The sequence below is a fragment of the Mustela nigripes genome, chromosome 3 (assembly GCF_022355385.1).
Source record: "Mustela nigripes isolate SB6536 chromosome 3, MUSNIG.SB6536, whole genome shotgun sequence".
In the NCBI taxonomy this organism is placed as follows: domain Eukaryota; kingdom Metazoa; phylum Chordata; class Mammalia; order Carnivora; family Mustelidae; genus Mustela; species Mustela nigripes.
Window position 1 is genome coordinate 51,273,471 of NC_081559.1, and position 13,557 is coordinate 51,287,027.

General features: G+C 36.1%; 1 protein-coding gene across 3 annotated transcripts in view; it reads left to right on the top strand.

Moving 5' to 3' along the window:
* Positions 1-13,557, top strand: part of GALNT13 (polypeptide N-acetylgalactosaminyltransferase 13) — a 533,010-nt gene that overhangs the window by 201,017 nt on the left and 318,436 nt on the right. The window lies entirely within an intron of this gene.

The following is a 13,557-nucleotide window of genomic DNA, read 5'->3' on the forward strand; positions in this document are numbered from 1 at the left end:
ATTTAGGCCATTCACATTGAGAGTGATTATTGATAGATACGTTTTTATTGACATTGTGTTACCTTTGAAGTCTTTCTGTAGGTTGTCTCTATATTTCTGTTCAATGATATTCTTAGGATTTTTCCTCTTATATAGAACCCCCCTTAATATTTCCTGCAGTGTCGGCTTGGTGGTCGCATACTCTTTTAAGCCTTGCCGGTCTTGGAAACTCTTTATCTCTCCATCCATTCTAAATGTCAGTCTTGCTGGATAAAGTATTCTTGGCTGCATGTTCTTCTCTTTTAGTGCCCTGAATATATCTTGCTAGCCCTTTCTGGCTTGCCAGGTTTCTGTGGACAGGTTTGACATTCTGATGGGCTTTCCTCTGTATGTAAGGAGCTTCTTTGTCCTAGCTGCCTTCAAGAGGGCCTGCCTACAATTATAATTCTTCATTCTTACTATTAGGTGTCTTGAGGACTTTCGAGAATCTATAATCTTGGGGGGAAACTGTTCTGCCTTTAGTACATGAACACTAGTTCCATTGGCGAGAGTAGGAAAATTTTCACGGAGAATTTGTTCCACTATCTCTTCTAGACTTCTTTCTTTCTTCTCCCCTTCTCAGACTCCAATAAGTCTGACGTTGGAATGTTTCATGGCATCATTTATTTCCCTGATTCTGTTTTCGTCGATTCTAAGCTGTTTGTTCCAGGCTTCTTCCTAATCCTTTTTCTCTGTCCTCCAGATCACTAATTCTATCTTCTGTCTCAGTTACCCTAGCTTTTAGAGAATTTAGATCAGATTGGAACTCATTGAGAGTATTTTGAACATTATCCCTGGTGGCTTTCAGTTCTGCCCTAACATTGTGAATATCATACCTGGTGGCTTTCAGTTCTGCCCTAATTAATTCTGTTTGGTCATTCATGGCTTTCTCCAACCTAGCTATTGCCTGGATGATTGTTAGCCTGAATTCCCTTTCTGACATGTTGTCTATGTCAATAGCCACTAGCTCTGTTGCAGAAGTCCTATCCTCTGAATTTTTCTTCTGTTGGGCATTCCTCCTCCTCCTCTCTCATTTTGGTGAGAGGTGGCTGAATGGATGTAGCTGGATGTATCGACCGTGGTACAGCCAAGGTACACCCTGGGACGCTTCTGAGCAATCAGGGATCCCCACCCAAATGAGAGAAAAAGGAAAAGAAAAAGAAAAAAAAAGAGAGAGAGAGAGACAGGGAACAAAAGGGAAGATAAAAGAGAAGGCTCAGCCCAAATGGGCCCCAAGGTAAGATTTATGAAGTATACAAACAAAAACAGACAAACAAAAAGACTGATAAAAGTATATGACAAGAGAAAAAATATATATATATCTATAAAAGAAGAAGAAGAAAAAAGGACCTCGTCAAAAAGAGCCCCAAGGTTAAGATTTATATACTATCAGGACAAACCCAAATACACAGAGATACTGGCAGAAGAAAAAGATGGGAGAGTGGTTATAAATCCTCAGTGTTGGCGAGGAAGGTTATTTTGATTCTTCTTCGGTGCATCTTGATATCTTTGTTAAAGGACTCGACCTTCCTAAGATAAAGGGGGATTAAAAATTCATTTACCTCTAGGGGTAGCATTGATTGGGGAAGGGGATTACCTTGAAGTTTAACTCTATATGAATATTAAAAATAAAAATAAAAAAATAATAAACTAAACTAAAATTTAAAAAATATATACTAAAAAAAGAAAAGCAAAAGAAAAACACAGGTATATGTATCAAAAAATTCAGGTTAAAAGGTTATTATGGAATGTGATGTCTGGACCTCTCACTGTGATGGTAAATAGGTTAAAAAATTATCTAGATAAAATAAAAAAAAATGAACAAAAATAGTGGGAATGAATTAAAAATAAAATTTGTATCACTGAAGTAGTGGTGGTGGTTTTCTTTGTGGTCTTTTTTTTTTTTTTCCTTGTTGTTTTTCTGGGGGAGGGGCCTGCCACATGGGTTTTCAGGCCGTGTTCCCTGAGTTAAGTCCTCCTGCCCCCTTCAAGGGGGTGGGCTCTGAGGAAAATGGTTTTTCAGGCTTTTGTTTTTGGAGGTTTTTATGTTTGTTTATTTGTTTTCTCTCGACTTGACAGCTTTTGATGGTTTTTGGAGGTTTAGAGGAAAGCAAACTGCACCCGGACCTCCCTCTTAGAGAAAAGTCTCAGTCTGTTTCCCCCTGGGTGCTTCAGAGCAGATAAGCTCCCCCTCGGCCCCTGGCAGAGCATGGTCCCAGTCACAGTCCCTGGGGACAGAGGAACTCCTGCTTGTACCCAAAACCAGGACAGCGGCAGCTGTCTGGGCAGCCCCAGAGCACCAGAGAAGTTCCACACTGAGATTTTTCCGCTGGCCCAGGCTGGGAGTGCCTGATGTTTCTGGGTCCAAGAGCTCGGGCCTGGCACCTTCCTGCACTTCTCTCAGGGGAGGGTGTGGGGCGCCTGCATCTCAGGCTCTGATAGCAAGGCACAGTGCTCGCATGGAGTGTGCAAAAAAGCTGTGCTGCTGCCGGCTGACAGGGCTCCCAGCCCCTCATGGGAGCCGGACCCCACGTGTTCCCAGGAGCGCTGGCGGCTCAGGGACCAAGACCTGGTTTCTCCGCTGCACTCTCTCTGGCTTAGTGCCAGTGGTGGCTGTCCTTGTTCCGGATAGGTACTTAAGCCCCTGTCCCTAACAGCCCTGATTCCCACAATTTTCCCCCGCGATCCTTTGCTCTTTTTGAGTGCTTTCAACCAAACTCCAAGTTAATGCTGGTCCCCAGACGTAGGACATTCTTGTATTGGGGTATTACTTTCCAATGGGTCGCCTCTGGTAGTCCCCCCCTGCTTTTGTTTATCTTTCGATGTCAGTCTGTCATTCCCACTCAGCTTTACCTGCCCAGTGGCTTCTTCTTCCCCCATAGAGATCCAGACGTGTATAATTCTGATCTCAGGCTGATTGAAGTTCTTTGGTGGGTAATCAGCTCACTTTAGGGTACAGATTCAAAGGGCGCCTCCTCCTACTTCCCCACCATCTTCCAATTTTATTTCTGTGATGTTGGTCGTTATTTTTCCTCTTTTATTTGTAATTTTACTTAAGTCTTTTCTCTTTTCTCTTTTTTTTTTTTTTTTTTTTTTTTTTTTTGGTGAGTCTGGCTACCTGGTGAGGTTAATTAATTTCATTTATGTTCTCAAAGAATCAGCTCCTATTTTCAATTATTGGTTCTGCTGCCTTTTTAGTTTCTAGTTCATTTATTTCTGCTCTAACCTTTATTATTTCCTTCCTTCTGCTGGTGTGTGTGTGTGTGTGTGTGTTTTCTTCTTGTTCTAGCTCCTTTAGGTATAGGTCAGGTTGTTTATTGGAGATTTTTCTTGTTTCTTGAGGTAGGTCTGTATTGCTATAAACTTTCCTCTTAGAACTGCATCTGGAACTTAGAAATTTGTCTGAAAGTTTTGGAGTGTTGTGTTTTATTTTCATTTGTTTTTGTACTTTCGGATTTCTTCTTTGATTTTTCAGATGACCCATTCATTATGAAGTAGCATGTTATTTAACCTCCATATATTTGTAGTGTTTCCAGAATTTGTGTGTGTGTGTGTGTGGTTGATTTCTAGTTCATAGTGTTATGGTCACAAAAGATGCATGGCATGACTTTGATCAGTCAATTTGTTAAGACTTGTTTTGTGGCCTAATATGTGATCTGTTCTGGAAAATGTTCCATGTGCACCTGAAAGGAATGCATGCTCTGGTGTTTTAGAATGGAATATAATAAATATATCTGTTAAATCCACCTGGTCCAATGTGTCACCACCCAAAGCCTTTGTTTCCTTATTGATTATCAGAATGGATGGTCTTTCCTTGAGGTAAATGGGGTGTTAAAATCCCCTACACTGATTGTCTTATTATCCATTAGGTCCTTTGTTTGTTATTAACTATTCTTTTTATTTGGGTGCATAAACATTTATAATTGTATCTTCTAAATTTGATTATCCTTATATTATTGTATAGTATCTTCTTTGTCTCTTGTTAGGGTCTTCATTTTAAAATTTATTTGTCTGATTAAGTACTGCGGCTCTTGCTTTCTTTTGACATCTGTTTGCATGATAGATGTTTCTCCATCCACTCACTTTTAATCTGTAAGGGTCTAAAATGAGTCTTCTGTAGATAGCTTAAAGGTGGGTCTTTTTTTTTTTTTTAATCCATTTTCTCACCCTATGTATTTTGACTGGAACATTTTGTCCATTTACATTCAAAATAATTATTGATAGGTATGTATTTATTGTCATTTTATTGCTTGTTTTGTCGTTTCTGGAGATTTTCTTTGATTCTTTCTTCTTTTTCTTTCATGGTTCATTCTCTTTCATGGTGTGTTTGGATTTCTTTTTCTTCATTCTCTATGTATCTTTTAGTGGTTTTTAATTTGTGGTTGCCAGTGGGTTTGTGTATAACATCCTCTGCATGTCGCAGTGTATATTAACTTCATGATCATTTAAAGCTCAACCCATTCTTTACTCCTCTTCTCCCCACATTTTAGCTCTATGGTGTCATGTTTTATGTTCTTTTATTCTGTAATTTCTTGACTGATTTTTTTTTTTTAAATAAGTATCTATTGTTAGTACTTTTGTGCTTCCTACTTCTCCTACTCTTATACTGTCACTTTTAGTCTTTCCAATCAGAGAGTCCCCTTTAATATTTCTTACAGGGCCAGTTTAGAGGTCTTGAACTCCTTTAGTTTTTGTTTGTCTGGGAAACTCTTTATCTCTCCTTCTAATCTGAGTGGTAGCTTCGCTGTTTATAGAGTATTCTTGGCTGTAGATTTTTTCCCATTCGTCACTTTGAATATATCATGTCATTCTCTTCTGGCTTAAAAAAGTTTTTGCTGAAAAATCTCCTGATAGTTTTATGGAGGTTCCCTTGTATGTAATTGTCTTCTTTGAATTACTGCATTTATTTATTTAGTTATTTAAGTTTATTTATTTATTCGAGAAAGAGGGAGAAGGAGGAGAGGGAGAGAATCTTCAGGGAGACTCCCCGCTTAGTGGGTCAACTGTCACAGGGCTTGATCTCATGACCCATGAGATCACAGCCTGAGGTGAAAGTATGAGTCAGATGCTTAACCACTTGAGCCACCCAGGTGTGTCTTGTATTGCTGCTTTTAAAATGTTTTCTTTATCACTACATTTTGCCATTTTAATTACAATATGTTTTGGTATAGATATAATTTTGTTGATTTTAATGGGGGTTCTCTGTGCCTACTAGACTTGGATGTCTGTTTCCTTCTCCAGATTAGGGAACTTTTCAGCTGTTATTTCTTCAAATATTTTTTTTACCCCCTTTTCTCTCTCTTCTTCTTCTTCTGGGAGCTCTGTAATATAAATGTTATTATGTTTGGTGCAGTCACAGATTTCCCTAAGTCTATTCTCTTTTTCCATAATTCTTATTTCTCTCTTTTGTTCAACTTATTTCCCATTATTCTGTCTTCAAGGTCATTACTTCATTCCTCTGCTGCTTTTAACCTGCTCTTGATTCCATCAAACATGTTTCTCATTTTATTTATTGAACCCTGTATCTCTGGTCTGTTATTCTTTATCTCTGTGTTAAGGGTCTCACTGATACCTTCCACTCTTCTCAAGTCCAGTCAATATCTTTATGAACATTTCTTTGAATTCTCAATTGTGCATGTTACTTATATATTTTTCACTTAGATCTCTGGCTGTGGCTTTGCCCTGTTCTTCTGTTTGGGACAAGTTCCTCTATCTTCTCATTTTTTCTAAGTCTCTGTCTTTTTCTCTTTGTTAGAAAAGTTACCTGTGTCTTGTGTTCTTTAGAATAATAGCCTTATGAAGAAGAGGCCCTATAGTGCCTTGCAGTGTAGTGTTTCCTGTTTCCAGGACCTGACATTTTAAAGTATGTCTCCTGTTAGTGCTGAGTGTCCTCTCCTATTGTGTTGTGACTCCTTTGTCTTTCAGGCCAGTCATCTACGGATGTACTCTTTGCCTGTTGTGGGAAGTGTTTGGTCCCTGGACCAAATGGTGGCACATTTTAACTAGATGTGCTGTGGTGTGTTTGTGAGATACAGCCTGTCACTACTGCCACCAGAACGTAGGACCCTCAAAACTCTTCAGTCAGGAATCACAGTGTGTGCCAGGGGATTGGCACAGTCTGGGGGAAGGGTCCTTCTGTACTTAGACTGAGGCAGGTGTTACTGGAAAAGGTTGTTCCTTCGGAGTGTGTGGGGGTGGGGCTTGGTGTAAGCAAGTTAGGTAGCTACTTGGCCACCAAGCAAGTTGGCATTGCTTTAGTTCCTGCAGGTAGCTCTGTGGTTATGTTGAGGGGGGGGGGGACGGAAACTGCCAGTTTCTTTGTTCCTAGAGGGGGTCCTTCCATGAATGTTGCTTTAATGGGACAAGCTCTGAGATGAGTAAATAACCTCCCCCTCCCATCACCTTGCTTGAGTCACTCTTCAGAATACTGTTTCCACACTGTATGCCTGTGCACTGTTTGCCCTGCTTTTTCTCTAAGAATAGCCCACCAGTTGGTGAGGGACACTGGCGTTTAGTACACTGACCTTAGGAATTCTAAGCTTTAAGCCCAAGAGTTTGAAGAACTCATAAAATTCAGCTCCTCTCACTTCCTAAGATAATTACTATGGGAATTCGCTTTCCTTATGCTCTTCCCTGTGTGTTTATCTATCTCTCACCCTTCTCCATGACCTTGGCTCCCTCCCCACCACACCGGCCATGACCTAGTTCTCTTTCAAACTGTGTCTCCATACTTCCTATCTTCTTTCATGTGGCCTCTTCTTTACCTTTAGTTTCGGAGCTTGTTCTACCAGTCTTCAGGTTGACTCTGGGTATTTAGGATGATCTGATAGTTAGTAGTTGTATCCATAGGACAAAACAAGTGTAGGGGCCTCTTACTCTGCCACCTTCTTTGCAGTCCCTCATTATTTTAGTTTTTAATTTTAGCTTAATCCAATTCAGCAGTATTTGTTGAGCATGTCTAATGTACTCTGCTTTACAACTACAAAAATGAATAGTACATAGTTTCTGTGTGTGTTTGGTGAGGAAGATGAATTAGCTATGTAAATATTCTTGTAAAAATTTGCACAGGGGAGTATATAACCACAAGGAAGGATAATATTCCAAACTAAGAGTTTACAGGAGACTTCTTGGAAGAGATTCCACATTAAATATAAAATAGTTAAATAAACATAAATACATAAAATCATTTATGAAATACCCTGTAATGTGTAAAGCATTTTGCCAGATGTTATTTCATTTGAATCTAATGGGGATTTTAGGCATTTCACAGGATATTTTCCTAATTTTGCAAATGAGAAAATTTATGGTAAGATGGTGAATATCTTTGCCTGATATACATGTACTTTGATATACAATTAATATATCACAGAGCATGACTCAAACCCAGATAATCTTGTTTTAAATACTAGTCTCCTCCCAACACAAGAAAATGTTAAATTGACTAAAAGCAGTATGTAAATATAGCCATATAAGCAATAAATGGAATTTCCTGTTGATGTTGTAAAAGTCAAATCTTTTGATGTGGTGATTTGTGGCTATTTCCTACATGTAAAGCCTGCCACTGTTTAGTGTTTGCATTGCTCTTAGGTGTTGCATGAAGAGTTATCTCATAGTTCATAAATGTAAAGTACCTCTAAAACTAAGCATATGTTTTGTATAGATAAGTTACTATTATTGTCTTCCAAGCTTGTTTCTTTTGTGCAAACCTCAGTGCTGTTCAATAGCCCATTAAAGTCAGCTGGATGAATTCTTATAAAACTAGGCCACCAGACAGTTTCCAAGGTAGCAAAGTGTAGTGCCTTCACAAAAAGGAGAGCAAAAAAGTTCAATCACGAAAGGAAATATTTGGGCGATGTCTTGTTCCCCACTGAGGTTATTTACTGTACTCTCAAAGCCTTGGTATAATGCTGCATAGCTTCACCATCTTTTCTTATCATCCTTTATTACCCTAGGCTCTTGCGATTAATAAGGCATTAGTTTTAAGACATGATAGTATAGCAAATATGTAAAAATTATTTTCCAGCAGTAATTCTTCCTTAAAATTGCCTAAAGACCTGTTTGGTTGAGGAAATAAGTTTCTGTTCAAATAAAAATTAATACTTTTCATTTAATTTGTATATATTATAATTTTGTAATCAATTTTTCCCATTCTCTCTCTGGTTTCTCTGTCTCTGACAGTCTCTGTTTTTCTGTCCCTTCCTCCCTCTCTCTTTTTCTCCCTGTTTCTCAATAATGTATTTCGATAGTTAACTTGGCACTGAGTAGTTTTCTATGGTATTTAATTGGCAGATTGACTTCACTGTCAAAGGAAAATATTATTTATTCAACACATTCTCTTGGTTTATATGTAAACTATTCCTTTCCCAGTTAGCTAGCTTGCTGACCTTCTCTTCAATATTTTGCATTTCCAGAACTCTCCGTGTAACATAACCTGTGTCTATAAGACACTAATTTATTTGTTAGATTAAGGAGAAAAGATAAAGTAATTTTATTTTTAAAATAATGTAATGCATGTTATTATTTTTGCCACTATGTAATGCTTCCTATCACTTAATTTCTCAGCGCCTATGCATATTTCATTGACTTTAGGTACAGTTTAAAAAGTTGAATATATTTTGTTTTAATAGAAAAATAGACTTTTATTTGGAGGATGAATGTCTTTACCATCTTCACCTGATGCATAATTGACGAATGTGATAAATGGTTTTACAGTGAGAATTCTATTGCAAATGTCTAGGACTTAAGAGATTCACCTATGCTGTTTATATATAGCCAATTTAATGTTGCAGTGACATTTTTAGTGGCTATTCTTTTTTGATTCCTTCATCTGTCAACATATTGTCTAGATGTTCTAGTATCTTTCAAGTATCATTTAGTCTTATCAGTACTTCATAAATATTGGAGATAATAGATTTGCTACTAGAAGATGTTACATGATGTGGTAGCAGAGAAGAATCCATGTTACCGTATCACACATTTTTAAAAACATTTTATTATATTTTAATAGATGGGTTTCTATTGTAATCCTATATATTTTACCTGTTTAAAACATTAGTTTGGGGGGGGCATCTGGGTGGCTCAGTCATTAAGCATCTGCCTTTGACTCTGGTCCTGATCCCCGGGTCCTGGGATCTAGCTTAGCATTGGGCTCACTGCTCTTTGGGAAGCAGCTTCTCCCTCTCTTTCCCTTTCTCACTCCCCCTGCTTGTGTTCCTGCTCTCACTCTCTCTCTGTCAAATAAATAAATAAAATCCTTAAAACAAAACAAAACCATTAATCTGAAAAGAGCTAGAAGAGCTTCACTAGAATATTAAAGGGATCTATTGAGCAAAGAAGAGTCAAAAATCCCATTTTAAACCTATTTTAAAAGGTTTTAATTTAATATTTACTTTCAGATCATTGCTAAAAATAAGCTGATTTTTGCATTCCACCCCCAATTCATTCTTGTCCTCAAATCTCTTTTATTATGCATAATGCATATGGGCTCTCTGCAAGAAGAAAAAAGAAAAAAGAATTGTTTTTCTTAATATGTGAATGGAATGCAATTCTGATTAGTCAGTTCTGTTTATTCATGGGTTATACCCAAAAATGTTGCATTTATTAAACTTAAAGTGAATAACATGGATTATTTATAGGGTAATTTAGAGTTGTATAATTTCATCTGAATAAATCCTTAGAAATTAAATAATTCACATAATTTAAAATTTACTGACTTTAATATTTGTAATATTGACCATAATGGTTCTGATTTTATACCTTATAAAGATTTAAGAAGCAAACATAAACATTTAAAACTTGAATATTGTCATTTATTTATTTTATTTGTTTAAGATTTTATTTGTTTATTTGAGAGAGAGAGACATTGAATGAGCCCGTGGGAGGGACAGAAGGTGAGGGAGAAGCAGACTCCCTGCTGAGCAGGGTGCCTGACACAGGACTTGATCCCAGGACCCAGGGATCATGACCTGAGCTAAAGGCAAATGCTCGACTAACTGAGCCATCCAGGTTCCCCGAATATTGTCATTTTCAAAGTGCATTTATGAGTTTCTACAAACCACGATTATGTAGATTAAAATAATTGTTTTTTCTCTCTCTAGGTAACATATCTATAAAACATGGTAATGTCTTCTTATTAGCATGGTGCTAGACGTGATAATGATTTGAGGCTCCTTGCAGTTCTAAGATCTATGTATTATTAGTATATATATATATATATATATATATATATATATATATATATAGTAAGGGAGAATTATATTTATTCTGCAGGTATTACTTTTAGTAAATTATGTATTTTCTTTAGACAAACAAATCAAAATATAATTTTAAGTCTTCCAATTGAATTTATATAGCCTATTCTAAGAAAATAAAATCACAGGTTCTAGATAGTGTTTTTCATCTCTCAAACACCCACTCCCCTGTTTCCTAGTGTTAAGTACATGCCACTCCCCTTCTGGCTTCTGGTTCTGAAACATCGAGCTATCATAATTGATAGAATGGAAAAAAGAGACAAATACTCTTACTGTGAATCAGAGGTATTTCATAAGAAGCATGCCATCTTTCCAACTGGCTATGGCAGTGACATTGAAATGGTTTATAGTAATCTCAAACTCAGTTAAAAATAACAGCAGATAAAGTCTCAACACTGAAATGGTTCTCAAAGCCTTTTCATCTCTTACATATATAGAGACTTAGAGACTTGTATACACAGAAATGTTTGTTACCTCATAACGTTTTCTCGACCAATATTCCTGCTTCTCATTTTTATCATAAATAGCCATTTCCTTTGCTACTAGTGATTAGTTATAAAATACCATACTTACACCCTGTGATTCAAATACTATAAATGACTAATTATTGCCTCCAGGATAAATTCAAACTTGGTAGCATAGGTATCAAGTCGTTGGTGGTAAGGACTGTGAGGAATATCAAGAAATTCCAACTTTCTTTCCTTAAATGAGTTCTAGAAAATTGAAAACTGTGAAAAGATGTTAGCAGTTACAGGCTAAAATAGTAGCTTTATTAATAATAAAGATTAAATTGCAAGACATAGCTTACTTAGTATGAGAACCAAAAGGTGCTCTTAATTGAATCAGAGAATCAAACATGTGACATAAGGTATTTGGGGAGGACATATCCCATATGTTCAAAATAAATGCAAAAGAAAATAAATGAGTAAATTAATAAGTAAATTCTTTTTTAAAGCATTAAAACACACAGCAGATCACATCTTGTGTTTCTTACACTCTAAGAAGTCTTTATGTTCACAGGGATTTGCCGCACGATACATTTTTTTTTCAAATTAATGTTAGGTTATTATTTTAGTGACATTTTATTAAGTGCTCACTCCATTCAAGCATTATATATTAAGCTTTATAGGAAAACCCGCTTTAGGTTTTGGTATTCACCTATAGCACTTTCACGTAGTTTAGAAGCTAGTGGGCCAGATGGACACATAAATAAAAGCAAACATTAACACAAAACCTCTGGGATGACACTAAATACAAGAAATAGTATGAAGGTGAATGATGTGCTGTTGATGGTAGGAGGGAAGAAAAGATAGTTTTCTATCCAGCAACAAATCGTAGTTAAAGGAGAATGTTATAAATAAATCAGAAATAAGAAAAGGCCTGTTTCTGTATTTATCTTGATAAACCTGACCTGGAAGATAATATGCACTGTTCATTAACATCATCAAATTATTGAAGTATCTCACCAGAAATATTCTGAAATTGGAACCTTTAGTAATCATTTCATTAAGACCCTTCCTTCATCAGATAAGGCAGTACTCCCAATCTTCATTAAATATGCCTAATACAATAATTATTAGGTGTGAAAGTTTCTTCAGAGTTAGTTTTACTAAGAAAAGATTTAAGGACCTTAGTAAAACTTTTATTTTTTTTTTTTTACATTTGTAAAGAACTTTGACAGGATAACAAAAGTCTGTGTGAATTAGTATAGAGAATCTAGAAAGTGCTGTTTCATAGAACTCATTGCAGTGATAGAAATGTTTAAAAAATTCTCACTGTGAAATAATACAGTAGCCACGAGCCCATGTGGATGTTGAGTACTCGAAATGAGGCTGTGGCAACTAAGGGACTAAATTTTTATTTCATTTCAATTAATTTAAATTAAAATAGCCACATGTGGCTGGCAGATACCATATTGCATAATGCAGCTCTACAATGAATTTCTGAAAATTATTGGTTAATTGATGAGGTAAGGAATCAAAAAACAACAAACCACAGTAAATCCTACTTGGAGCCTCTACTAGTTCCTGAAGCCCATTCAGTCTTCACTTTCCCCTTCAATGAATGCAACTAATGTGGCAGTCCTACCACTTAGTATTAAAGGAGCAAGTGATCCTGACCATCAGAAGTATGACAAATGATGTATCTAGGAGCTGGCAAAGTGACTCCACCTCCATCAGGAGAGTTGTAGTGATGAGTTCTGTCATTTCCTTTCTAATAATGTGCGTTCAATAGGAAACAATCAATAATTGCCTGCTGAGTAGATCATCAAATAAAGTGAATTAGCAATACAATTGGAAAGGAGTAGATAAATAGGAGAGATTGCAAATGTAGAATGTATAGTATTTGAGATTTTGATTGAATTTGTTTTGGGTTCATAGATCAAGTTGGGAATAATTGTTATTTTACCAGTGTGTCTTCTAATCCATTAAAAAAAGGAATATCTCCTATTCCTTTATGTCTGATTTGTTTCATCAGAGTTTTATAATTTTCCACATATATAGGTTTTGTACATCTTGGTTTTTAGTTTGATTTCATTGTGGTAAAAACATACTTTGTATGCTTTTTATTATTTTAAAAATTTTATGGCGCATTCTGTGTCTTCGAATGTGTATCCTGTGGAGTCTGCCATGTTAGCTTGAGAAGAACGTGTATTTTGCTGTCACAGATGGAGTATAAATGCAGTTTGATTAAGGTGATTTATAAGATTCTATATTTTACTGATTTCAGGTTCAGGTCATCTATTTCCTTACTGATTTTCTGCCTGCTAGATCTACCAGTTATTGAAAGAGAGGTGTTGAAATCTCTAATCCTACATTTTAAACTAATCTGAGTATACATTAAAATGATGCTATACCACTTCACATATAATATAGATAACTTTAACAGAGTTTTACCAATTCCTCCATCCTAAGCCTTATGACATTTCTTTCATTCATTTCACTTGTCTATATGCGATATCATCTACTAATATATTACTATTATTGCTTTAGACAGTTATTAGTCAATTGATTTTAAACAACTATGGCAAGATAATTCGGTAGAGATAGAATAGTCTTTCCAACAAGCAGTGCTAAAATAATTGGTAATCCATGTGTATATACATATATCCTTTTATATATATTTAAGTACTTATTTATTTAAAATTAATTTGAAATGGATTATAGAGCTATATTTAATAGATACAACTATTAAAATTGTAGAGGAAAATATAGGAGAAAGTTCAGTGACTTAGGGTAGGTGAAGATTGCTCAGGCAGGACCAAACTGAGCAAATCATAAACAAAAAG